A 26,650-nucleotide genomic window follows, 5' to 3' on the forward strand; every position below is an offset into this window, starting at 1 on the left:
GGATTTCTTGGCATAGATTAGCCATTTAGCTGGCATACTTAGTTATAAATAATTATAATGCAATGTTTCACTAAAGCATGTGTATCTGTCACCTATCACTGTTGCACACTTTACCAGACATTAGATTATCTAGCTAGATTATCTTTGCTGAACTAGGGTTATTTTTTTTCCTTTTAATTCAGAAAAAAATCCCAAAGGGGCACATGTATCACAGGCTGTAAAATGAGGGCTTGGTCTACTCACTAGTAGGCAAGACCATAAAATATAGTATATAATAGAATATATATGTAGTTTTAGATACCACTCAACATCCCATAATGAATTGTTATTTATAGGGTTGCATTGTCACTTGTGCAGAAGGATCTCTGCCCACACCACAATGTGATAGATCTTTTAGGCGAAAAAAGGAAAGGTATAAAAGGCGTTACCCAGACCTTGACTGACCATGTGCCATTCTTTAGCAACTCGTCATATTCTTTCAAGAGACTGAATTAACACATCAGAATGAAAAGCTACCTTCTTCTGAAGCACAGCTGTAAGAGGAGAAACCTGCAATTCCAGAGAACTAAAGGCAAAATCTTTATCTATGGCCATCCAGGAGACATATAACGATATGAAGCACAAAGAAAAACAATTTATCTTCTTATACCATTTTTACAAAATAGCACAACGTTGTTAATCGTAGCTGTAACCAGTTTAATGGGCGGTTTTCACTATGGTCTGCAAAATAAACTCAGAAAGTTTGTCAGCACTGCAAGACTCCTTAAAGAGGACATGTGACCAAGAGGATAGAGCTGATATGTATGAGCTGTCCAACGCTAGATTCAACTTCTGGAACATTCATTTACTATCCATATAGAACACGAAATTATACAAGTTACTGCAGATCTCCGTCTAACTTATTGGTGCTATATATTTATAGATTTCACTATTTTGTTTAATTAATTACTTTTTGTATCATAATTTTGTCTTAAAATATTTGAAGTCAATTTATTGTAAAATATTGTCAATCAGATCTGTCCTAGTGTACTATTGTGTTGAATGTTATTCTCCTAAAGACAAAATGACTATTATGTTACCAATTTATGGATTGCCTAGAATATGCTTTAATAACTATCTTAGACTTGAATAACGTTTTCTGCAGCATACGCACATATCTTGTGAGGGCCTGTGCACCAGTATGCAAACAGACCTTCTCAGAGAGTCTGTGGTGGCTTGTATGACACAAATTAAGCAATAGACACCATCTTCTGCTTGAATACTGGTGCAGAGGCCATCATAGGATACGTGCGTATGCCGCAGAAAAACAGTAATAACTTATACTAGAAGCATTTTTGCTAATGGAAATATATTGCAAAACACTTGTAATTCAAATTGAAATGCAATCATGACCCATCTATTCCTTTAATTTAGTATAACCAATAATCCCTGGCCAGTATTAAATGTATTGGTGGCGGTAGTGATTACTATTTTGGAGTTTGTCTAGACGGAATTTGTAGTTGTTGCACTATGTCCTGCTAGCAAGGGATATAGTTCTAGTAACTATATCATGGACACTAATCAGTGTTGTAACTTTCCAGACAGCCTGGTCCTTAACAGCCTAGGTCACGCTTAGCAAACTTTCGATACAACATGGCACTCAATACAAATTTTCAAAACACAGCCTCTAGGCTTCCATCAGTAACACTTAATAAATATATTTTTCTTATGAATACATTCTATGTAGCAGCAATTGAGGTTTAAAAAGGGTTGTGTATGTATATGCAGGGGCGGGAAAATATCACCTTAGTTAACTAGTCAGAGGTAAAAAGCTACTAGCCCAGAGGGAAAAAGTATGATAGATAGAATTATCTATCTCTCTCTCAACAATCAGAAAGTTTTACATAAAGCACAGCCTTAACAAACAAGGAAGCCACTGGCTCCTATAAGTTTATCCCAAGCTCCTAACCTTTTGGGTTATTCTCCATATGTCTATATACAATTTGTACGTGTATTTTTAGCATAATGAGGTTTCAGAAGGTATAAACACTTAATATGCAGGCGTTATGTAGATAGGAAGGGATAAGGAACCATTCTGTGCCAGATGGAGACAGAGAAAAAAACACAGAGTGTGTGAGAGAGACACAGAATGTGTGTGTGTCACAGACTTTGTGTGTGTGTGTGTGTGTGTGTGAGAGAGAGACAGAGCGCATGTGTGTGAGAGACAGTGTGTGAGACAGAGTGTGTGAGAGAGAGTGTGTGAGAGAGACACAGAATGTGTGTGTGTGTGTCACAGACTGTGTGTGTGTGAGAGTGAGAGACAGAGCGCATGTGTGTGAGACAGAGTGTGTGAGACAGAGTGTGTGAGAGAGACACAGAATGTGTGTGTGTGTCACAGACTTTGTGTGTGTGTGTGTGTGTGTGTGAGAGAGAGAGAGTGAGAGTGAGAGACAGAGCGCATGTGTGTGAGAGACAGTGTGTGAGATAGTGTGTGAGAGAGACACAGAATGTGTGTTTGTGTGTCACAGACTTTGTGAGAGTGAGAGACAGAGCGCATGTGTGTGAGAGAGTGACAGAGCGCATGTGTGTGAGAGACAGTGTGTGTGAGAGACGCAGAATATGTGTGTGTGTGTCACAGACTTTGTGAGAGTGAGAGACAGAGCGCATGTGTGTGAGAGAGTGACAGAGCGCATGTGTGTGAGAGACAGTGTGTGTGAGAGACGCAGAATATGTGTGTGTCACAGACTTTGTGAGAGTGAGAGACAGAGCGCATGTGTGTGAGAGAGTGACAGAGCGCATGTGTGTGAGAGACAGTGTGTGTGAGAGACGCAGAATATGTGTGTGTGTGTCACAGACTTTGTGAGAGTGAGAGACAGAGCGCATGTGTGTGAGAGAGTGACAGAGCGCATGTGTGTGAGAGACAGTGTGTGTGAGAGACGCAGAATATGTGTGTGTCACAGACTTTGTGAGAGTGAGAGACAGAGCGCATGTGTGTGAGAGAGTGACAGAGCGCATGTGTGTGAGACAGTGTGTGTGAGAGACGCAGAATATGTGTGTGTGTGTCACAGACTTTGTGAGAGTGAGAGACAGAGCGCATGTGTGTGAGAGAGTGACAGAGCGCATGTGTGTGAGAGACAGTGTGTGTGAGAGACGCAGAATATGTGTGTGTGTGTCACAGACTTTGTGAGAGTGAGAGACAGAGCGCATGTGTGTGAGAGAGTGACAGAGCGCATGTGTGTGAGAGAGTGTGTGTGTGAGAGAGGCAAAATGTGTGTGTGTGTGTGTGTGTCGCGGACTTTGTGTGAGTGAGAGTGAGAGACAGAGCGCATGTGTGTGAGAGACAGAGTGTGTGTGCGAGTGAGAGAAAGTGCGTGCGCATGACAGAAATACAGAGTGCGTGCGCATGACAGAAAGACAGAGTGCGTGCATGAAAGAGACAGTGTGAGAGCGCACACGCGATAGAGAGTGCGCAAGTGAGAGAGAAAGAGAGAGAGTGTGACAAGAGAGATTGAAGAAGTGAAAGACAACAAAAATAGACACAGACACAAAAAGGGACAGAGTAAGAGAGATCGGAGTAAAAAGAGACAGAAAATCACAGAGGATGAGGAATGACAGACAGCAAGCTGAAAGAAACTATTTTTTTTTAAAAAAAGGGACAGTGAGAAAAGAAATACAATAAAGATGAGGAGGCCAAAAATATACAAAGGAATCTGTTAGATTGAGAAAAAAGGAAACAGACAGATGTGACAGAATATCTAGTGGTTAGGGATGACTACAGAGCTGTACAGCATTTTTTCACCTGCTATTTTAACACCAGGCAATTATGCCAAGAGTGACAGTTACAACGCTACTTCTACAAACAGGAAACTGCAGCAAAAGGTAGACAAATTTATATCACACTAAGCCAGAATATTAAGGAGCCAGCCACACAGGTTTTTTTAGCCAGTGAACAATTTTATATAGAGAAGAAAGCAGAAAAATCCTAAAAGTTAGGTGCTTTAATAACTGCACTACAGAATCAATCATACAAAATACAAATTTCCCCCCTGAATAGAGAAATCTGAAGTGAAAATAACTTCTACAAATCAGAACCATAAGTGACAGAACATTACAGGTTACTGAAGGACATAGGCCTAGCATCCAACTAACGTAACCTCATATGACACTGCTCTCGAGCAGAGGAGGGAAATAAAACTGCAACTACAGAAATACAAACAGCAAACGGCTGTACACCAACCTCCTTGCTTAGGTTCTGTGACAAGTATATAATTTATATCTACAACAGTAAAGTACACATCATTGTTTTGTTTGTTTTATAATGATTTTGAACTTTAGTGCACAAGTAAAAAATGCACAAAGTGATATTGTTAGCAGAAGTTGCCTAATGTCAGCATAATTTCTTGTTTACTACTGCTGATTAATTTATCTCTTCTTCTTGAGAAACCTCATCTAGGTGTGGACAAAATATATCAGTTAATTGCCACTGGTTAAAAAAAGATAACTAAAATCAGAACTTAAAGGGGCAGTATACACTTATTTCTTTCATGAGTCCATGAGCTAGTGACGTATGGGATATACATTCCTACCAGGAGGGGCAAAGTTTCCCAAACCTCAAAATGCCTATAAATAAACCCCTCACCACACCCACAAATCAGTTTTACAAACTTTGCCTCCTATGGAGGTGGTGAAGTAAGTTTGTGCTAGATTCTACGTTGATATGCGCTCCACAGCAGGTTGGAGCCCGGTTTTCCTCTCAGCGTGCAGTGAATGTCAGAGGGATGTGAGGAGAGTATTGCCTATTTGAATTCAATGATCTCCTTCTACGCGGTCTATTTCATAGGTTCTCTGTTATCGGTCGTAGAGATTCATCTCTTACCTCCCTTTTCAGATCGACGATATACTCTTATATATACCATTACCTCTACTGATTCTCGTTTCAGTACTGGTTTGGCTTTCTACTACGTGTAGATGAGTGTCCTGGGGTAAGTAAGTCTTATTTTCTGTGACACTCTAAGCTATGGTTGGGCACTTTTATATAAAGTTCTAAATATATGTGTTCAAACATTTATTTGCCTTGACTCAGGATGTTCAACGTTCCTTATTTCAGACAGTCAGTTTCATATTTGGGATAATGCATATGAATTAATCATTTTTTTCTTACCTTAAAAATGACTTTTTTCCCTGTGGGCTGTTAGGCTCGCGGGGGCCGAAAATGCTTCATTTTATTGCGTCATTCTTGGCTCGGACTTTTTTGGCGCAAAAATTTTTATTTTTTTTTCTTCTATTTCCGGCGTAATACGTGTCGCCGGAAGTTGCGTCATTTTTTGACGTTTTTTTTGCGCCAAAAGTGTCGGCGTTCCGGATGTGGCGTCATTTTTGGCGCCAAAAGCATTTAGGCGCCAAATAATGTGGGCGTCTTTTTTTGGCGCTAAAAAATATGGGCGTCATTATTGTCTCCACATTATTTAAGTCTCATTATTTATTGCTTCTGGTTGTTAGAAGCTTGTTCTCTGGCATTTTTTCCCATTCCTGAAACTGTCATTTAAGGAATTTGATCAATTTTGCTTTATATGTTGTTTTTTCTATTACATATTGCAAGATGTCCCAGTTTGAATCGGAGTCAGAAGATACTATTGGAAAATCGCTGCCTGGTGCTGAATCTACCAATACCAAAGTTAAGTGTATCTGCTGTAAACTTGTGGTATCTGTTCCTCCAGCTTTTGTTTGTAATGAATGTCATGACAAACTTTTTAATGCAGATAATATTTCATTTAGTAATGTTACATTACCTGTTGCTGTTCCATCAACATCTAATACTCAGAGTGTTCCTGTTAACATAAGAGATTTTGTGTCTAAATCCATTAAGAAGGCTATGTCTGTTATTCCTCCTTCTAGTAAACATAAAAGGTCTTTTAAAACTTCTCATTTTTCAGATGAATTTTTAAATGAACATCATCATTCTGATTCTGATAGAGATTCCTCTGGTTCAGAGGATTCTGTCTCAGAGGTTGATGCTGATAAATCTTCATATTTATTCAAAATGGAATTTATTCGTTCTTTACTTAAAGAAGTCTTAATTGCATTAGAAATAGAGGATTCTGGTCCTCTTGATTCTAAATCTAAACGTTTAAATAAGGTTTTTAAATCTCCTGTAGTTATTCCAGAAGTTTTTCCTGTCCCTGATGCTATTTCTGAAGTAATCTCCAGGGAATGGAATAATTTGGGTAATTCATTTACTCCTTCTAAACGCTTTAAGCAATTATATCCTGTGCCATCTGACAGATTAGAGTTTTGGGACAAAATCCCTAAAGTTGATGGGGCTCTCTCTACTCTTGCTAAACGTACTACTATTCCTACGGCAGATAGTACTTCCTTTAAGGATCCTTTAGATAGGAAAATTGAATCCTTTCTAAGAAAAGCTTACTTATGTTCAGGTAATCTTCTTAGACCTGCTATATCTTTAGTGGATGTTTCTGCAGCTTCAACTTTTTGGTTAGAAGCTTTAGCGCAACAAGTAACAGATCATAATTCTCATAGCATTGTTAATCTTCTTCAACATGCTAATAACTTTATTTGTGATGCCATCTTTGATATCATTAGAATTGATGTCAGGTATATGTCTCTAGCTATTTTAGCTAGAAGAGCTTTATGGCTTAAAACTTGGAATGCTGATATGTCTTCCAAGTCAACTTTGCTTTCCCTTACTTTCCAGGGTAATAAATTATTTGGTTCTCAGTTGGATTCTATTATCTCAACTGTTACTGGAGGGAAATGAACTTTTTTACCACAGGATAAAAAATCGAAAGGTAAATTTAGGTCTAATAATCGTTTTCGTTCCTTTCGTCACAATAAGGAACAAAAGCCTGATCCTTCACTCTCAGGAGCGGTATCAGTCTGGAAACCATCTCCAGTCTGGAATAAATCCAAGCCTTTTAGAAAACCAAAGCCAGCTCCCAAGTCCACATGAAGGTGCGGCCCTCATTCCAGCCCAGCTGGTAGGGGGCAGATTACGATTTTTCAAAGAAATTTGGATCAATTCAATTCACAATCTTTGGATTCAGAACATTGTTTCAGAAGGGTACAGAATTGGCTTCAAGATAAGGTCTCCTGCAAAGAGATTTTTTCTTTCCCGTGTCCCAGTAAATCCAGTGAAGGCTCAAGCATTTCTGAAATGTGTTTCAGATCTAGAGTTGGCTGGAGTAATTATACCAGTTCTGGAACAGGGACTGGGGTTTTATTCAAATCTCTTCATTGTACCAAAGAAGGAGAATTCCTTCAGACCAGTTCTGGATCTAAAAATATTGAATCGTTATGTAAGGATACCAACATTCAAAATGGTAACTATAAGGACTATTCTGCCTTTTGTTCAGCAAGGGCATTATATGTCCACAATAGATTTACAGGATACATATCTGCATATTCCGATTCATCCAGATCACTATCAGTTTCTGAGATTCTCTTTCCTAGACAAGCATTACCAATTTGTGGCTCTGCCGTTTGGCCTAGCAACAGCTCCAAGGATTTTTACAAAGGTTCTCGGTGCCCTTCTGTCTGTAATCAGAGAACAGGGTATTGTGGTATTTCCTTATTTGGACGATATCTTGGTACTTGCTCAATCTTCACATTTAGCAGAATCTCATACGAATCGACTCGTGTTGTTTCTTCGAGATCATGGTTGGAGGATCAATTTGCCGAAAAGTTCATTGATTCCTCAGACAAGGGTAACCTTTTTAGGTTTCCAGATAGATTCAGTGTCCATGACTCTGTCTCTGACAGACAAGAGACGTCTAAAATTGGTTTCAGCTTGTCAAAACCTTCAGTCTCAATCATTCCCTTCGGTAGCCTTATGCATGTAAATTCTAGGTCTTATGACTGCTGCATCGGACGCGATCCCCTTTGCTCGTTTTCACATGCGACCTCTTCAGCTCTGTATGCTGAACCAGTGGTGCAGGGATTACACAAAGATATATCAATTGATATCTTTAAAACCATTTGCACGACACTCTAACGTGGTGGACAGATCACCATCGTTTAGTTCAGGGGGCTTCTTATGTTCTTCCAACCTGGACTGTGATTTCAACAGATGCAAGTCTGACAGGTTGGGGAGCTGTTTGGGGGTCTCTGACAGCACAAGGGGTTTGGGAATCTCAGGAGGTGAGATTACTAATCAATATTTTGGAACTCCGTGCAATTTTCAGAGCTCTTCAGTCATGGCCTCTTCTAAAGAGAGAATCGTTCATTTGTTTTCAGACAGACAATGTCACAACTGTGGCATATATCAATCATCAAGGAGGGACTCACAGTCCTCTGGCTATGAAAGAAGTATCTCGAATTTTGGTTTGGGCGGAATCCAGCTCCTGTCTAATTTCTGCGGTTCATATCCCAGGTATAGACAATTGGGAAGCGGATTATCTCAGTCGCCAAACGTTACATCTGGGCGAATGGTCTCTTCACCCAGAGGTATTTCTTCAGATTGTTCAAATGTGGGGACTTCCAGAAATAGATCTGATGGCATCTCATCTAAACAAGAAACTTCCCAGGTATCTGTCCAGATCCAGGGATCCTCAAGCCGAAGCAGTGGATGCATTGTCACTTCCTTGGAAGTATCGTCCTGCCTATATCTTTCCGCCTCTAGTTCTTCTTCCAAGAGTAATCTCCAAGATTCTGAAGGAATGCTCGTTTGTTCTGCTGGTGGCTCCAGCATGGCCTCACAGGTTTTGGTATGCAGATCTTGTCCGGATGACCTCTTGACAACCGTGGACTCTTCCGTTAAGACCAGACCTTCTATCACAAGGTCCTTTTTTCCATCAGGATCTCAAATCCTTAAATTTGAAGGTATGGAGATTGAACGCTTGATTCTTAGTCAAAGAGGTTTCTCTGACTCTGTGATTAATACTATGTTACAGGCTCGTAAGTCATCTGTATCTAGAAAGATATATTATCGAGTCTGGAAGACTTACATTTCTTGGTGTCTTTCTCATCATTTTTCCTGGCATTCTTTTAGAATTCCGAGAATTTTACAGTTTCTTCAGGATGGTTTGGATAAAGGTTTGTCTGCAAGTTCCTTGAAAGGACAAATCTCTGCTCTTTCTGTTGTTTTTCACAGAAAGATTGCTAATCTTCCTGATATTCATTGTTTTGTACAAGCTTTGGTTCGTATAAAACCTGTAATTAAGTCAATTTCTCCTCCTTGGAGTTTGAATTTGGTTCTGGGGGCTCTTCAAGCTCCTCCGTTTGAACCTATGCATTCACTGGACATCAAATTACTTTCTTGGAAAGTTTTGTTTCTTTTGGCCATCTCTTCTGCCAGAAGAGTTTCTGAATTATCTGCTTTTTCATGTGAGTCTCCTTTTCTGATTTTTCATCAGGATAAGGCGGTGTTGCGAACTTCTTTTAAATTTTTACCTAAGGTTGTGAATTCTAACAACATTAGTAAAGAAATTGTGGTTCCTTCATTGTGTCCTAATCCTAAGAATTCTAAGGAGAGATCATTGCATTCTTTGGATGTAGTTAGAGCTTTGAAATATTATGTTGAAGCTACTAAGAATTTCCGAAAGACTTCTAGTCTATTTGTTATCTTTTCCGGTTCTAGGAAAGGTCAGAAGGCCTCTGCCATTTCTCTGGCATCTTGGTTGAAATCTTTAATTCATCATGCTTATGTTGAGTCGGGTAAAACTCCGCCTCAAAGGATTACAGCTCATTCTACTAGGTCCGTTTCTACTTCCTGGGCGTTTAGGAATGAAGCTTCGATTGATCAGATTTGCAAAGCAGCAACTTGGTCTTCTTTGCATACTTTTACTAAATTCTACCATTTTGATGTGTTTTCTTCTTCTGAAGCAGTTTTTGGTAGAAAAGTACTTCAGGCAGCTGTTTCAGTTTGATTCGTCTGCTTATAATTTCAGTTTTTTTCATTATAATATTTAAACTTTATTTTGGGTGTGGATTATTTTCAGCGGAATTGGCTGTCTTTATTTTATCCCTCCATCTCTAGTGACTCTTGCGTGGAAGATCCACATCTTGGGTAGTCATTATCCCATACGTCACTAGCTCATGGACTCTTGCTAATTACATGAAAGAAAACATAATTTATGTAAGAACTTACCTGATAAATTCATTTCTTTCATATTAGCAAGAGTCCATGAGGCCAACCCTTTTTTTGTGGTGGTTATGATTTTTTTGTATAAAGCACAATTATTCCAATTCCTTATTTTTTATGCTTTCGCACTTTTTTCTTATCACCCCACTTCTTGGCTATTCGTTAAACTGATTTGTGGGTGTGGTGAGGGGTGTATTTATAGGCATTTTGAGGTTTGGGAAACTTTGCCCCTCCTGGTAGGAATGTATATCCCATACGTCACTAGCTCATGGACTCTTGCTAATATGAAAGAAATGAATTTATCAGGTAAGTTCTTACATAAATTATGTTTTTCATATAACTGCATGTAATAGACACTACTATAAAGGATAAGATGCAAAGATATGGATATAAAAATCCAGTATAAAACTGTAACAATGTACTTAGAAGCTCTCAGTTTAGCTCTGTTGAAAAGGTAGCTGGAAAGCGCACTGCAAATGGGAAATAAGACACCCTTCTTTTGCATATGAAAAGACCCTTTACACAAACAGGAGCAAGCTGGAGTAGGTAGCCGACGGTATTCTCATAAAACTTTGGGGCTTGGTTAGGAGTCTGAAAATCAGAGCAATGTTATTTACAAAACATAATTTATGTAAGAACTTACCTGATAAATTAATTTCTTTCATATTAGCAAGAGTCCATGAGCTAGTAACGTATGGGATATACATTCCTACCAGGAGGGGCAAAGTTTCCCAAACCTCAAAATGCCTATAAATACACCCCTCACCACACCCACAAATCAGTTTAACGAATAGCCAAGAAGTGGGGTGATAATAAAAAAGTGCGAAAGCATAAAAAATAAGGAATTGGAATAATTGTGCTCTATACAAAAAAATCATAACCACCACAAAAAAAGGGTGGGCCTCATGGACTCTTGCTAATATGAAAGAAATGAATTTATCAGGTAAGTTCTTACATAAATTATGTTTTCTTTCATGTAATTAGCAAGAGGCCATGAGCTAGTGACGTATGGGATAATGACTACCCAAGATGTGGATCTTTCCACGCAAGAGTCACTAGAGAGGGAGGGATAAAATAAAGACAGCCAATTCCTGCTGAAAATAATCCACACCCAAAATCAAGTTTAAATGAAAACATAAGCAGAAGATTCAAACTGAAACAGCTGCCTGAAGTACTTTTCTACCAAAAACTGCTTCAGAAGAAGAAAACACATCAAAATGGTAGAATTTAGTAAAAGTATGCAAAGAAGACCAAAGAATCTAGCACAAACTTACTTCACCACCTCCATAGGAGGCAAAGTTTGTAAAACTGATTTGTGGGTGTGGTGAGGGGTGTATTTATAGGCATTTTGAGGTTTGGGAAACTTTGCCCCTCCTGGTAGGAATGTATATCCCATATGTCACTAGCTCATGGACTCTTGCTAATTACATGAAAGAAATAAGCAAAACTATACATTTAAAAAAAATAAAACTTTATGGGCTATATAAATAGATCATCTACAAAACATTTATGCAAAAAAAATAATGAATGTATAATGTCCCTTTAAAAGGGACAGTGTAATTATCAGTACATCACAACCAATGAATACAAGCAAGTTATATTAAGATCCTAGAACATTAGTTAAAATTAATATTCTGCATTTCAGGCACTTGATTCCACATTACCTCTGCTGGAACTTTCTGCAATACATATTTTTATCACAGAAAACTGTACTCTTAAACAACTAGTACTATAATAAATATGTTGACCCATATCAATCAAATGAACATCTGATTTATGTAAAACATTCAGTGAAATTACTGAGAAAGGAATGAGTAGCAACAAGCCAAGTGATGGTTTATACGGAACAGTTTAACAGAAGATTTGCAAATATCATTTCATATCTACTTTTATGAAATAGCAGCTACGCATCTATATAATCTTTGGCATAGAAATGAAAGAGTGGCATAGATTAAATGTATGTGTGAATCGTTGAGTTTTATGCTATTTTTGCCTTTAGAAAAAAAGAAAAAAGAAAACAGAGGAAGCTTAAATTTATTTAAAAATTTATTAAAAAAACAAAATTCTCAATTTATTTACACACATAATATCACTTCACCAGCACTGGAGGGTAGATGACCTCTGATCTATGAGAAGTCTAAACAGGTGGGATTCACAGTACTTCCTGAGCCAGTTCACACATTGTTAATCACACCTGAAATTGGAGAAAGGGAGGTGACATTTTTTCCCCCCTTTAAATGTCCTTTACAAAGAGTGAGATTCTTTCAAAGATTCAGCAGAACGCCTGGTAAAGCTCTAAAGAGGTATACATAAAGGTGTAGTGCACGATTTTTCCTAGCAGTATTTAAGAGGTTAAAGGGACATGAAACCATGATTCATAAAGCATGTCAATTTAAAAACAACTTCCCAATTTAATTTGATTAGCTAATTTGTTTTGTTCTTTTGGGATCCTTTGTTGAAAAGGGTACCTAGGTAGGCTCAGGAGCTGCTAATTAGTAGCTGCACATATATGCGTCATGTTATTGGCTCACCCAATGCATTCAGCTTGCTCCCAGTAGTGCATTGCAGCTACTTCCACAAAGGATACCAAAGTTGTTTAAAATCTTATTTCTCTATATGACATGGGTTTCATGTCCCTTTAATGCAGACACAGGTATGTACAAATGTTCTCACATTTGATCTCTGGATTTCACATTTAAAAAAGGGACAGTCTACTCCAGAATTGTTATTGTTTAAAAATACAGATAACCCATGTCCCTTTATCTAGTACAGTATTAGGTTCTGTTTTTACTTTTTTTTTTTTTTTTTTTTTTTTTTTTAAAAACTTGTGCTTTTGTGTGTAATTGTGCAACTCATTTTTTATATAAATGCACTGACTTTTTTTTTGCTCATAATAAATGTTGCTTTGTTAATTTTTTTCCTGTGTCTAATATTTGAACCAAGTTACCAAAGAGACTAGTAATAACAGTATTGTGCTTTTTTTAGATTGATTTTTGCCAAATTGTATTTTGGGATTTTTTAATCTGTTAGTCTGAGTTTTTCCCATATAATAATTTTAAAGTGGTGGCAGCAGAGATAGTTTAGTGTGGGTGGCATTAAAATTGTGTTTTGGCATTTTTCTGGGTCTAGTACAGATGAGAGAGTGTTAGTTCACTGGGTGCAAGGGTTAAAGTCACAGGCTCGCCTGGAGTGGCTAGACTATAACAATCTGGTTAAGGTGAAAAGGGTCTATTAACCCTTTCTGTGGCACACTGGCGTCTGTTACAGGGTTGGTAAAACCCTGTACAACACACCACTGTAAGTAGTCCCTTTAACAAAGAAGGAGGGGTAAAATAGTACAGTGTAATATAAGAAAGGAATAAAACCAAGAGTCATTAGGTAATGTCACAGACCCACATAAATTGTTAGCCATAATCCCAGGCTACTGAATAGATTTCAAAAAAGTACCATTCATCTCTTTAATACACAGGTTACAAAAGACAAACTGCACAAGTTGTTGTTAAACAATGCCTAGTACTGGAGAAATCACGTCAAATTATGTCTCACACCAATAGTATGATTTGGTAGCTCTAACTAGATTTGTTGGACTATTAAAAAAGGGACATTCAAATTGAAAACAAATAAACACAAAAAGAGGTTTAAGACATAGCTACTGTCCTGTTCCAGGACACAAAATGCTATAACTCCAGATCAAGACACAGTAGGCAATTGGTTGTATACATATACAATTCTTAATTGCCTTACTGGCCTTCTCTTGCTAAGACGTTGCAACATGTTGTGGAACACTAGTGCAAAAATGATATGCTCCAATTAAAGCATTTTATTCTTGTATTACAATGTCCCTTTAATGGAAAACTATCATGAAATGACCGTAATCTCAAGAGATTTCACACAACATCAATTCTGCGCTTCAAAATAATATACTATTTTGGTAGTGAGAGTGTATAGCTACAGCACCACCAGTGTTCTCTAGAAAAATATTAAAATGTATGCTCTATATAAAAAGAAGCCAACTAAATTATTTTCCAGAAGGACAATATCTGAAAGCTGAAAGCTTTCTTAAAATGCAGTATCAGAGGTAGCAAGCTGCACCCATAAGAATTGTAACACATACAATTTACAGTGTTAATCATCAGTCTGCATTATTACATGACAAACTAACGTCTACAAAGTGGGCAGGAAATTACCATGAGACTAGCAAAGTCATGCCTGTATCAGAGATGAGTATGAATCAATGTTAATGTCTCTATTGCACCTATTATACTGAAATAGTAAATGAATGGAAAGCAAATCTACAGAGTTAAAATGTTGTCCGATTTACACAAAAGGGGTCATATACAGTAGAAGAATAAAAGGCAAGGTTTACTGTAAAAAGAAATGTTTCCCGTTTATGTTTTCCCAATTATCTATTTTACCTGCTGGGGTGTATTACATTGTTTACAAATATATTTTTGTCCTTTATTTTGATATTTGAAATAGCTGTTTTTCCTGTGGTACATATACTGTATACTGAAATTTTCAATACTTTAAAGGGACAAAAAACAAGTTGGGATAGAGACAAAATATAATATGTACCTTAATTACTTTACCTGCAAATGTATACTGCAGTGCCTCGCCATTAACCCTAGTTTCTGAATTGTACAGCTCTAAATCCTCTACCATTGCTTTTGTAGAATGCAGAAGTGTACAGTGATTATCTGCCAGAGCATGCCTAGAAGCAAATTAGCTATTGTGAAATACAATGCCTGTGCTTCTGATGCTAAACACTGATAAGGGGGGGGGGGGGGGGTGGATCAGACACTCCAGACAGCATAGCTATGTAAGTAATTGCTTATTTTTGAAAATTATTTTAAAATACATGCTAGAAATTTTTAAACACTTTTTTATGCAAACTATTTTTACTTAATTAATCCTTTTAGGATATGCACAGATCTCAACATATTTTATAGCACTTTAACATTGGATTAAGAAAACCTATGTAAACATAGTCAGCAGATGGATTTACATTCCCAGTGGGGTTAGGCAAGATAAGTTATAAAATGTTACATTTCAATAGTTCTGTCTAAGTGTTGGACTTTAGTATACAGACAGAGATAATAAAGCATCAGTATATAGATAAAATAATAAAATAAGGCAGGGTCGACAAAGCGGTTTACAATTTAGGAGCCAGTAAGAATATTTAGGCGCAAGACATACTTTTGGGAGCCAAACAATGGTAATTATATATAGACATGTGGAGAATAACCTGAAAAGTTAGGAGGCAGGTGTAAAATTTTAGGAGCCAGTGGCTCCCTGGCTCCTGGGTTTGTCCAGTCCTGAAATAAGGAGATCTGATTTACCTATAAGCTCAGCCCATTTTTATGTGTTTTGCTGTCAACAAACAAACAAAAAATTTCATATACAAAAATTAACCTAAATCAGCAATTTCTATTATACTCTGGTGCTGATATAACAAGTCATTGGAAACATAGTAATAGGAAATCAATTTTACAGTACACTGACCCTTTAGGAGATTTAAATAAGCTATGCCAATTTGATCAAATAAATGAGATCATTTTCTTACACTATTTTGCCTACAACTACATATTTAATCTCCTGAAAGGGGCTAAAAAAGACAGTTATTGGTGCAACAATGCTCTTCTGGTGCACAGCTGACCGTTAGAACATTTTATTCTTGCATGCAACCATCTTTTTTAACACATTACACCATTTCCCTAATGCAATTGTATGTCCCTTTCATGTAGGTAAGGTGAGAAAATGATACACTCTATAAAAGCACCATTAAAGGGATACTAAACACATTTTTTTCTCTCTTTCATGATTCAGATAAAGCATGCAATTTTAAGCAACTTTCTAATTTACTCCTATTATCAAATTTTCTTCGTTCTCTTGCTATCTTTATTTGAAAAAGAAGGCATCTAAGCTAAGGAGGCAAACAATTTTTCGGTCAGGACCCTGGACAACATTTAGCCACCAATCAGTAAGCACAACCCAGGTTCTGAATCATGAAATAAAAAAATTGGATTCAGTGTCCCTTTAAACTGCATTTCAGGGGCCCAGTCACAGTTGCGACCTCTGCACCCCCTGTAGTTTCGCCCCTGCCCCTCACATTCTCTGTACTCATTAAAGGGACAGTATAAACAAATTTTAGTATTACTGCATGTAATAGACACTACTATAAAGAATATGCACAGCTTCCGATATAAAAATGCAGTACCTTTTAAAGACTTACTTAGAAGCTCCCAATTTAGCACTGTTGATGAGATTAGCCTGGGACACTCACTGAAAGGGGCTGATAGCAGAACCTCCCCTCCCCTGCATATGAAAGGATCATTATACAAACAGAAGCAATGAGAAGTCTGTATACATCTTCTGCAATGCAATTTTCAAATACTGTAAAAAGAAATATGCTTTCCAAATGCTACCAGAATGACAAATAGGGTTGCCAGGTGTCCATTATTAGACCGGACTGTCCGGTATTTCACGCTACTGCCTGGTAATTTTATTTGAAAAATACCGGACATAGCCTTAGGTAGTTTGCTTTAGAATTTTTTTTCCCTATGATGCTTTCGAACGTGACCGTTGAGTCCAAGCCGCATTCGGGCCAGTCCAGTCCCTACCTACCCAGCACCACTGATTACCCAAGCCCAGTCCTGCTGGCAGTGGCAGCTGCTTGCAGCCCATGTCCACAGCTGATCAGATCTGATCCTGATGTGTACATCTGCATAAAGGGCTTCTCCACCAGCAGCATCTTCAAGTAAGCATCCATAGAAAGCAACTGCACCAAAAAATACACAATACCTTCATTTACATATAGAATGGCACGTTGCGAGTAATAAATTTTTCTTTGATTGGTCACCGAATCAGATTCTTCTCATAATTAAAAGCATTGCCAGCCAGGGTGCGTTGCTATCCTGTTTTATTAAACTGCCTTTTCATGACAGTTACTTTAATAAAAAAAACAGGACTATGGGGGACCTCCTAAACACCCCTAAAGCATTTCAGCAAGTGTCTCTAATGGAATATACTATAAATCATTAGAAGGATTAACCCCTTCATGCCAGGGGAAAATGTTTACAATTGGAAGTTCCAACAAAAACAATTGCTTCAAAAAGGGGAAAAAAAAAAAATCACACGATTGTCTACGTGATCACGTGATTTGAAGACTGGGATTGAATCATGGGGGACTGCCTGCGCTGCTAGGTAAACCCCCAGATCCAATTTTTCATTCCTGGAAAGGAGGAGGCTTCAGGAAGCCATATAAAGTAGGAAGTTCCATGCCGTAGTAATGGTGCTTCTAGGACAGCAGGGAACATCCTAACGGAGTGAAGGGGTTAAAGGAGACAAAACTTTTTTCAGTTTTGTTATGTTGATGGTTTCTTCAGTTTTTCATTTTTTTTGGTGGGGGGTTGCCTGTAATCATGTACTAGAAAGAGAGGTTCCTTATTAGTTCAGACCTTTAAGTTTTTGTAACAGAAAATGTTTAAAAAAAGCAAATTTAGTTTATGATTGTTTACTGCATAATCTGTACTATTATTTTAAGAATAATACTCTTTTATACACAATGCATTTTATGTTCCACTCTGCATTTTTTTTTTTCATCTTTTCTCAAAATTACCAGTAATTGTACATCTCTAGGAACCACTGGTATCTGCAATATTTATTTATATTGTGATTATTTAACTTTTTCTATGGCCAATATGGACTAATCAGTGGAATAGATTAGTTTTGAGAGAATATTGGGATTCGGCATTAGTTTGCAAAACTAATGCACTTACAGTATATGGCTGCAGGCTTAAAAACGTATCAATGTGGACTGTAGGCAAATACACTTTAAAATATGCTGAATATCTTTTTGAATCTATCTGATATTATACATTGAGATCTACCAGTAGAACTTTGCACTGAGCAGATCTCCACGTTAAAACTAGGAATTACCACAGCAACCCAGAAAGTACTGATAATATGGCTTATATTAACAAAAAATAAAATGTATGTAAAGGGGTGTTTTGCAGAATACTATATCTTATCACCTCTGCTGAAAACAATTAAGGACAGATGCCGTATGTTGGCAGAGTTAGGCTTATGAAGTCTGCCATGTGCACTACCAGTTCTCTCTTTTGGAAGAAACATCATAATTTATTTAAGAACTTACCTGATAAATTAATTTCTTTCATTTTGCAAGAGTCCATGAGCTAGTGACGTATGGGATATACAATCCTACCAGGAGGGGCAAAGTTTTCCAAACTTCAAAATGACAATAAATACACCCCTCACCACACCCATAATTCAGTTTAATGAATAGCCAGGTAGTGGAGTGAAAACATAAGGAGTAAAAAGCATACAAAAAGAGGAACTGGAAATAAAAAATGTATACAAAAATTATAACCACCATGAAAAAAAGGTGGGCCTCATGGACTCTTGCCAATATTTAAGAAATTAATTTATCAGGTAAGTTCTTACATAAATTAGGTTTTCTTTCATGTAATTGTCAAGAGTCCATGAGCTAGTGATGTATGGGATAGAAATACCCAAGATGTGTGAGACCACAGAAGAGTCACTAGAAAGGGAGGGATAAAATAAAAACAGCTACTTCTGCTGAAAAAATTAAGTCTTTCTTATAAAATTCACATACATTTCAAGGAAAAAAAACCTTAAATCATAAGCAGAAGAATCAAACTGAAACAGCTGCCTGAAGAACTTTTCTTCAGAAAGAAGCAAATACATAAAAATGGTAAAATTTAGTAAATATATGCAGAAGACAGCTTGATTCTTAAAAGCCCAAGAAGTGGCGACTTATCTAGTAGAAAGAGCTGTAATTCTCTGAGGCGGCGACTGTCCTGCCTCTAAATAAGCCTTGTGAATCAAAAGCTTTAACCAAGATGCCAAAGAAATGGCAGAGGCTGTCTGACCTTTCCTAGGACCAGAAAAAAACAACAAATAGAGATAGCCAAAAGGAACAACACTTTCCAAGAAAGTAGTTTAATATCCAAAGAATGCATAGGCTCAAAAGGAGGAGCCTGCAAAGCCTTCAAAACCAAATTAAGACTCCAAGGAGGAGAGATTGATTTAATGACAGGCTTGATACGAACCAAAGCCTGAACAAAAACGGTGAATATGAGGAAGTTTAGCAATCTTTCTGTGAAATAAAACAGAAAGAGTGAAGATTTGTCCCTTCAAAGTACTAATGCATCCACCATCTCCACCTGAGGATCCCATTCACTCCCTTGAATGTAAAGACTGACGACTGAGATAATCCGCTTCCCAATTGTCTACACCTGGAATATGTATCGCAGAAGTTGGATTCCACCAAAGAAAGTATACAAGATACTTCTTTCATCGCTAAAGTACTGTGAGTCCCCCCTTGATGATTGACATATGCCACAGTTGTGATAGTCTGTTTGAAAATGAATGAATACTTCTCTCTTTAATAGTGGCCAAGCCTGAAGAGCCCTGGAAATAGCACAGAGTTCTAAAATATTGATTGGTAACCTTGCCACTTGAGGATTCCAAACTCCTTGTGCTGTCAGAGACCCCCAGGCTGCTCCCCAACCTGTTACACTTGCATCTGTTGAAATCACAGTCCAGGCAGGACGAACAAAATAGGCCCCTTGAATAATCTGATGAAGGACTAACCGCCAGGACAGACAGTTGAATGTTGGGATTTAAGTATATCAACTTTGATATCCGAGTATAATCCCTGCACCATTAATTCAGCATGCAAAGCTGCAGAGGTCTCATATGAAAACGAGCAAAGGGGATCACATCCGATGCTGCAGTCATGAGAGCTAAAACTTCCATGCACATAGCCACTAAAGGTTTCGACAGGCAGAAACCAATTTCATTTGTCTCTTGTCTGTTAAAGACAAAGTCATGGACACAAACTATCTGGAAACCTAAAAAGGTGAGCCTTGTCCGAGGAATCAAGGAACTCTTTGGTAAATTGATCCTCCAACCATGTCTTTGAAGAAACAACACTATTTGATTCGTGTGAGATTCTGCTAAATGAAAAGATTGAGCCAGTACCAAGATATCGTCCAAATAAGGAAACACCGCAATACCCTGCTCTCTGATTACAGATAGAAGGGCACGAGAACCTTCGAAAAGATTCTTGGAGCTGTTGCTAAACTAAATGGAAGAGCAACAATCTGGTAATGCTTGTTTAGAAAAGAATCTCAGAAACCGATAGTGGTCTGGATGAATAGGAATATTAAGATACGCATCCTTTAAGTTTATTGAGGACATGTAATGACCTTGCTGAACAAAAGACAGAATAGTCCTTATAGTCACCATCTTGAAAGTTGGGACTCTTACAAAATGATTCAAAAACTTCAGATCCAGAACTGGTCTGAAAGAATTTGCCTTCTTCGGGACAATGAATAGATTTGAATAAAAAGCCACACCCTGTTCCAGAATTAGAACTGGTACAATCACTTCTGAAAGCTCTAGATCTGAATCCCATTTCAGAAAAGCCTGAGCTTTTACAGGATTTGTTGGAACGTGAGAGAGAGAAAAATCTTCTAACAGGAGGTCTTATTCTGAAACTTTTTCAATACCCCTGGGAGACCATATTCTAAATCCAATGATTCTGAATGGAACCTGCTAATAAATCTTGAAATAAATTCGATCTGCCCCCCCACCAGCAGAACTGGATCAAGGGCTGCACCCTTATGCATACTTGGGGGCTGGCTTTGGTTTCTTGTAAGGCTTGAATTTATTCCAACTTTAGTCCTTAGGGGAAGGAGCGGTTTTCTGTTCTTTATTCTGACGAAAGGAACGAAACAGATTAGAAGCTCTAGATTTGCCTTTAGACTTTATCTTGAGGCAAAAAAACTCCCTTCCCCCAGTAATAGTTTAAATAATAGAATCCAACTGGGAACCAAACAAATTATTACCCTGGAATGAAAGAGATAGTAACCTAGATTTAGATACCATGTCAGCATTCCATGATTTGGGCCATAAAGCACTTCTAGCTAAAGACATAGATTTAACAATTTATCTTGATAATATCAAAAATAGCATCACAGATAAAATGATTAGCATGTTGGAGCAAATGAACAATGCTATGCAAATCAGAGTCTTTTTCCCGTTGTGCTAAGCTATCCAACCAAAAAGTTCATGCAGCCGCAACATCAGCCATAGAAACGGCAGGTCTGAGCATATAGCCAGAATGCAAATAAGCTTTCCTTAGATAAGATTCAATCTTCCTATCTAAAGGATCCTTAAAAGAGGTAATATCTTCCATAGGAATAGTAGTACGTTTAGCAAGAGTAGAAACAGCCCCATCAACCTTATGCACTTTTTCCCAAAACCCTAATTTAGCCAATGGCAAAGGATACAACTTTTTAAACCTTGAAGAAGGAACAAAAGAAGTACCAGGCTTAGGCCATTCCTTAGCAATCACATCAGAAAAACCTCAGGAGTAGTCACAGGAGGTTTATAAACAGAATTTAAACATTTACTGGATTTATTATCAAGAGGACCAGACTCCTCAATATCCAAAGTTATTAACACTTCTTTTAACAAAGAACGAATATACTCAATCTTAAAAAGATAAGATGATTTATCAGTGTCAATGTCTGAAGTAGGATCTTCTGAATCAGAGAGATCCTCATCAATATTATGAGAAGTTTTAAAGACCTTTTACGTTTATTTGAAGGCGGTATAGCAGCCATAGCCTTCTGTATTGCATCAGCAATATAATTTTCATATCAGCAGGGATATCATGTACTTTAGATGTTGAAGGAACAACAGATACTGTACTAGCACTAATAGAAACCTTTTCTACATTCAAAAGCTTATCACGACAACTGTTAAATACTACAGCTGGAGATATAATCTCCACTATCTTACAACAGATACACTTAGCTTTGGTAGAACTGTGTTCATGCAGCTTGGTTCCTACAGCAGCTTCTGAGACATGATCAGATTGAGACATCTTGTAAAATGTAGAAAAAGAAAAATAACATTAAACAAAAATATCTTATTTCCACATATAGCAGTTTCAGGAATGGGAAAAAATGCAAATGCAAAAATTGGCAAACAACCTAGCGTCAACTAAGACGCAGGAAATTACAAAACTTGCGTCATGACAGACACACATTCGTGCCCAAAAAACTGCAAAGGGAAATACACATAGATCTGACTCATGGCAAATAAGTAAAATACATATATTTAAAACTTTATACTAATACATAAAGCACCAAACCATAGCTGAGAGTGTCTTAAAATAATGATACCTACTTACCAAGAGACACCCATCCACATATAGCAGATAGCCAAACCAGTACTGAAAGCTATCAGTAGAGGTAATGGTATATAAGAGTATATTGTCGATCTGAAAAGGGAGGTAAGAGATGAATCCCTACAACCGATAACAGAGAACCCTTGAAACGATTTCCCTGAGGAAAACCATAAAATCAAACGGCGATACTCTCTTAACATCCCTCTGACAAACACTGTACTCTGAGAGGAATTGGGCTTTAGAATGCTTAGAAGCACTTATCACAGAAGAAATCATAAAAATCGAGCACAAAAAAAAAAAAAAAAACTTACTTCACCACCTCCATAGGAGGCAAAGTTTGTAAAACTGAATTGTGGGTGTGGTGAGGGGTGTATTTATAGGTATTTTGAGGATTGGGAAACTTTGCCCCACCTGGTAGGATTGTATATCCCATGCGTCACTAGCTCATGGACTCTTGCCAATTACATAAAAGAAAACATTTTTAAGGGACATAAACCACTTGTAAATACAAGAATTTTCTGTTGAATTGCAATAGATTAATATATCAGCAGAGTGTAAAAAGTGTTCTAAATAATTTAACATCGTTTTTTTTCAATGCTCAAACAACTCCACCATCACTTGTCTTGTTCTGAGATGCCATTCATGACTTGTTACTCGAGTAGACCAGGCTTGCTACTGTCATTTTTGTAAGGAAAACGTAATGTTTTCCAGTATCTTATCTTATTACCTCTGAGGCCAATTAGATGCAGACATTTAGGGTTAGGCTTGTAAATTCTGTGAACTGGAAACCCAACAAATCCAGTGGCTCCTTGGCACCTGGTTTAGAATCCCTCCCTTGGGTGCCCCTTCACTGGCCATCACCAGCCAGACCTAAAATTTTAACTTGATGTGGGAGAATCCTTTCCAAGCCTTGCAGCTGTAAAATCAAAATCCAACTTTTACATATACATACACACACACATATACACACACACAAGAGGTATGTGTCAGCGCTAAAATATATACCAGATGACTAGATATTGAATAAAACGTCTTAAAGAAAGAATAACAAAAACCTATTTGTGGTTCTTAGAGACAACCTGGCTTTTAGGCCCCTAAAATGATGCTATCTAGAAAATAGACAGAACATTTAAAGTCAGTCACTGGAATAAGGAAAGTCTATATAAAGTTAATGTGCAAAAGGTGGTTTTAGACAGCGCTCTCAAGGGGGGAGATGGTATTGCCAAAAGCCAAAGGATTATAGCAAGATGTTAGAAAAAAAGACAAAACATCATCATAGTGTAATACTGTCAATATTTTGATGTAAAGATGTGAGGTATATTGCGCTCACCTGATTCAACCTCATCAATATGAGGTATGTAATAAGCACAGATAGGATGTATAATCCCCACTCTGGTAGATTGGTATCTACTGTTATACAAATATGAATAAGTAGAGTAAAGTTAAAAAAAACTCTGGTCTATGAATTAACAGGGAGCTCCCTATAAAATGGAATGGGTACCCATTATTTTTGTCTAGTGGACTTAATATCTTTTCTGCTTGTGGCAATTTGTTGATTAATAAATAAATATATATGTAGTTAAGCTGTATTTCATCATCACCGTTTTGATTTGTTACAATTAATCCTGCATGGTGCTAGATAAGGGTATACTGAACTACGCAGGCTAGGGGTGGGAACTCTGTAACTCCTCCTACTCTGCACTTAGTAGTGTGTGTTACTGTTGGAATATATATATATATATATATATACACATACACACACACACATATATATATATATATATATATATATATATATATATATATATATATATATATATATATATATATATATATATACACATATACATACACACACAGTGATATTTTCTAGTCAGCTTTTTTCAGATATGCTACATCACTTTCAAGTGCTTGAACATTTAGGTATCATGTCCCTTTAATAGGGCAGCTTGCCCCCTCTCACTAAACCACTTGACCCTTGTTATCCAATCAGGATACAGTCCATAAGGTATGTGTATATGTGCATACATGCACAGTGGCAGTCGGTGGCATCTCATCTGATGTTACTGGCTGAGACTACGTTTGGCACTGCATGATATAAGCACAGCCAAACAACACCCTAGACTAGAGTAAATGAGAACTTTTGAAAATGTATTCTTTAGTGCAGTAACTACTGTTTGTGCCAGAAGACTAGCATTATGCTCTAATAATGCCTGATAAATTCACGCTCCCTAAACATTGTCATGCACATCTGTGTACTACAGTGAAGAAAAAGTTAGATATTAAAATAACATTCTGTCTATAAATGGTTTTTGGTGACCCACATTTAACAGTGGTTGAGAGAAAGAAAAAAAAATGTCTCCCATTATTTAAATTTTTAACAAATCAGAATTTATTTTAAAAAAAAAATCTAACATGCATTCTTTATGTTCTGGACAAAAATACACCCTGGACCCTCTTAAAAGCTAGCTTTAAAAGGGACAGTCAAGTCAAAACTAAACTTTCATATATATATACACATTTATATTTTTTTCATACTACAACATAGTATCTTTGACATTACAGAATAACAAGCCAAAAAACATGGATCCAGCTGAGATGTATAATCAGATACAAACTCTCTCTCAAAAAGTGGATGCATTAACTGATGGCCTCAATACCCTCAAACAAGAAAACCAGGGACTGAAAACTTATATTAAAGACTTTGTAGATAGTAGAACCCGGTTCCAGGAACCACAAGTTAGTCTCCCAGATGTATTCTCAGGGGATAGAAAACAATTTAGAGATTTTAAAAACTCTTGTCTTCTGTTGTTTGCACTAAAACCATACACATATCCCACTGACAGAGTTAAGGTGATGACTACCATTTCCTATTTAAGAGCAGAACCCAGAAGCTGGGCTAATTCCTTCCTGGAAACAAACGATGATATACTTAACTCTCTAGATTCCTTCTTTTCTACCCTTGGTCAGCTTTATGACGACCCTTACAAACAATTAACCGCTGAAACTGCAATGCGCTCTCTTAAACAGAAAAGAAGAGATGTAGAAGATTATATTGCAGATTTTAAGAGGCTAGCTACTGACACCCAATGGAATAATTTGTCTCTAAAAAAACAGTTTAGATTGGGTTTGTCAGAATCTATTAAAGACGAACTCTCTCGCATTGAAATTCCTCACACTTTGGAGGAACTAATTAATCTCAGTATCAGTATTGACAGAAGGCTTAGGGAGAGACAAAACGAGAAAGGTTATCATGATTCAACACAAAAAACAAAACCCTTCTTTACCTACAGATTCTCATGTTAAAAACACCACTGAACCTATGGAAATTGGTTTTCTTAAAGGCCCATTAAGCAATCAAGAAAAGTTAAGAAGGCGCTCCCAGAATTTATGCATGTACTGTGCATCAGAAGAGCATACTGTCAAGGCCTGTCCCATTCTCCAGAAACAGAATAAGGGTAAGAACTCCCATCCTTTTTATTCCTTAAATGCTGTGTCACACTCTGCAAGCTACTGTAACTTATGCCTTCTCTTGCAGTGGGATCAACTTCGAGTGAACGTTTCAGGGATAATTGACTCTGGTGCTTCTGCCTCTTACATTGATGTGTCTTTTGCCACAAAAAATAAAATTCCACTTATAAAAAAAAAAGGCTCCTGTACCTTTAAGGGGAATTGATGGGGAGGTTCTGTCCTCTGGACCGGTAATTTATGAAACAATACCATTGCTCCTATCCACACCAGACCACCATAGGGAGTACATTTCCTTTGATGTCATTACATCCCCCGTCTTCCCTCTCATTTTAGGCCTACAATGGTTAAAATTACATAACCCTCTGATATCATGGTCAAATCTCACTGTAAAGCTTAATTCTGATTACTGCTTATCCACTTGCTACCCTACTTTGCTTTTACAACCACCTCAAATCTCCACTGATATAGAGATACCTGATGTTTATGCTGACTTTATTGATGTTTTCAGTAAAAAAGAATCCCAAAATCTACCGCCACATCGTATTTATGACTGCCCTATTGATTTATTACCAGGTGCAGTCATACCTTGCGGTCATGTGTTCCCGTTGTCCAAACCTGAACTGGAACACTTAAAATCATATATTGAGGAAAATCTACAGAAGGGATTCATCAGACCATCTACCTCCCCCGCTGCGGCCGGTATGTTTTTTGTAAAAAATAAAGATGGCAGTTTAAGACCCATAGTAGACTACCGGCAGCTGAACAAGGTTACTGTTAAAAATCGGTATCCTTTGCCCCTTATCCCAGAGCTAATTGAGCGTTTGGAAGGTGCCAAGGTCTTCACTAAACTTGACCTTCGA

At 37.5% G+C, this 26,650-nt stretch overlaps 1 protein-coding gene across 1 annotated transcript in view; it reads right to left on the reverse strand.

Moving 5' to 3' along the window:
- Positions 1-26,650, reverse strand: part of PCGF3 (polycomb group ring finger 3) — a 299,567-nt gene that overhangs the window by 207,967 nt on the left and 64,950 nt on the right. The gene's annotated exons all lie outside the window — the stretch shown is intronic.

The sequence above is a fragment of the Bombina bombina genome, chromosome 2 (genome assembly GCF_027579735.1).
Source record: "Bombina bombina isolate aBomBom1 chromosome 2, aBomBom1.pri, whole genome shotgun sequence".
In the NCBI taxonomy this organism is placed as follows: domain Eukaryota; kingdom Metazoa; phylum Chordata; class Amphibia; order Anura; family Bombinatoridae; genus Bombina; species Bombina bombina.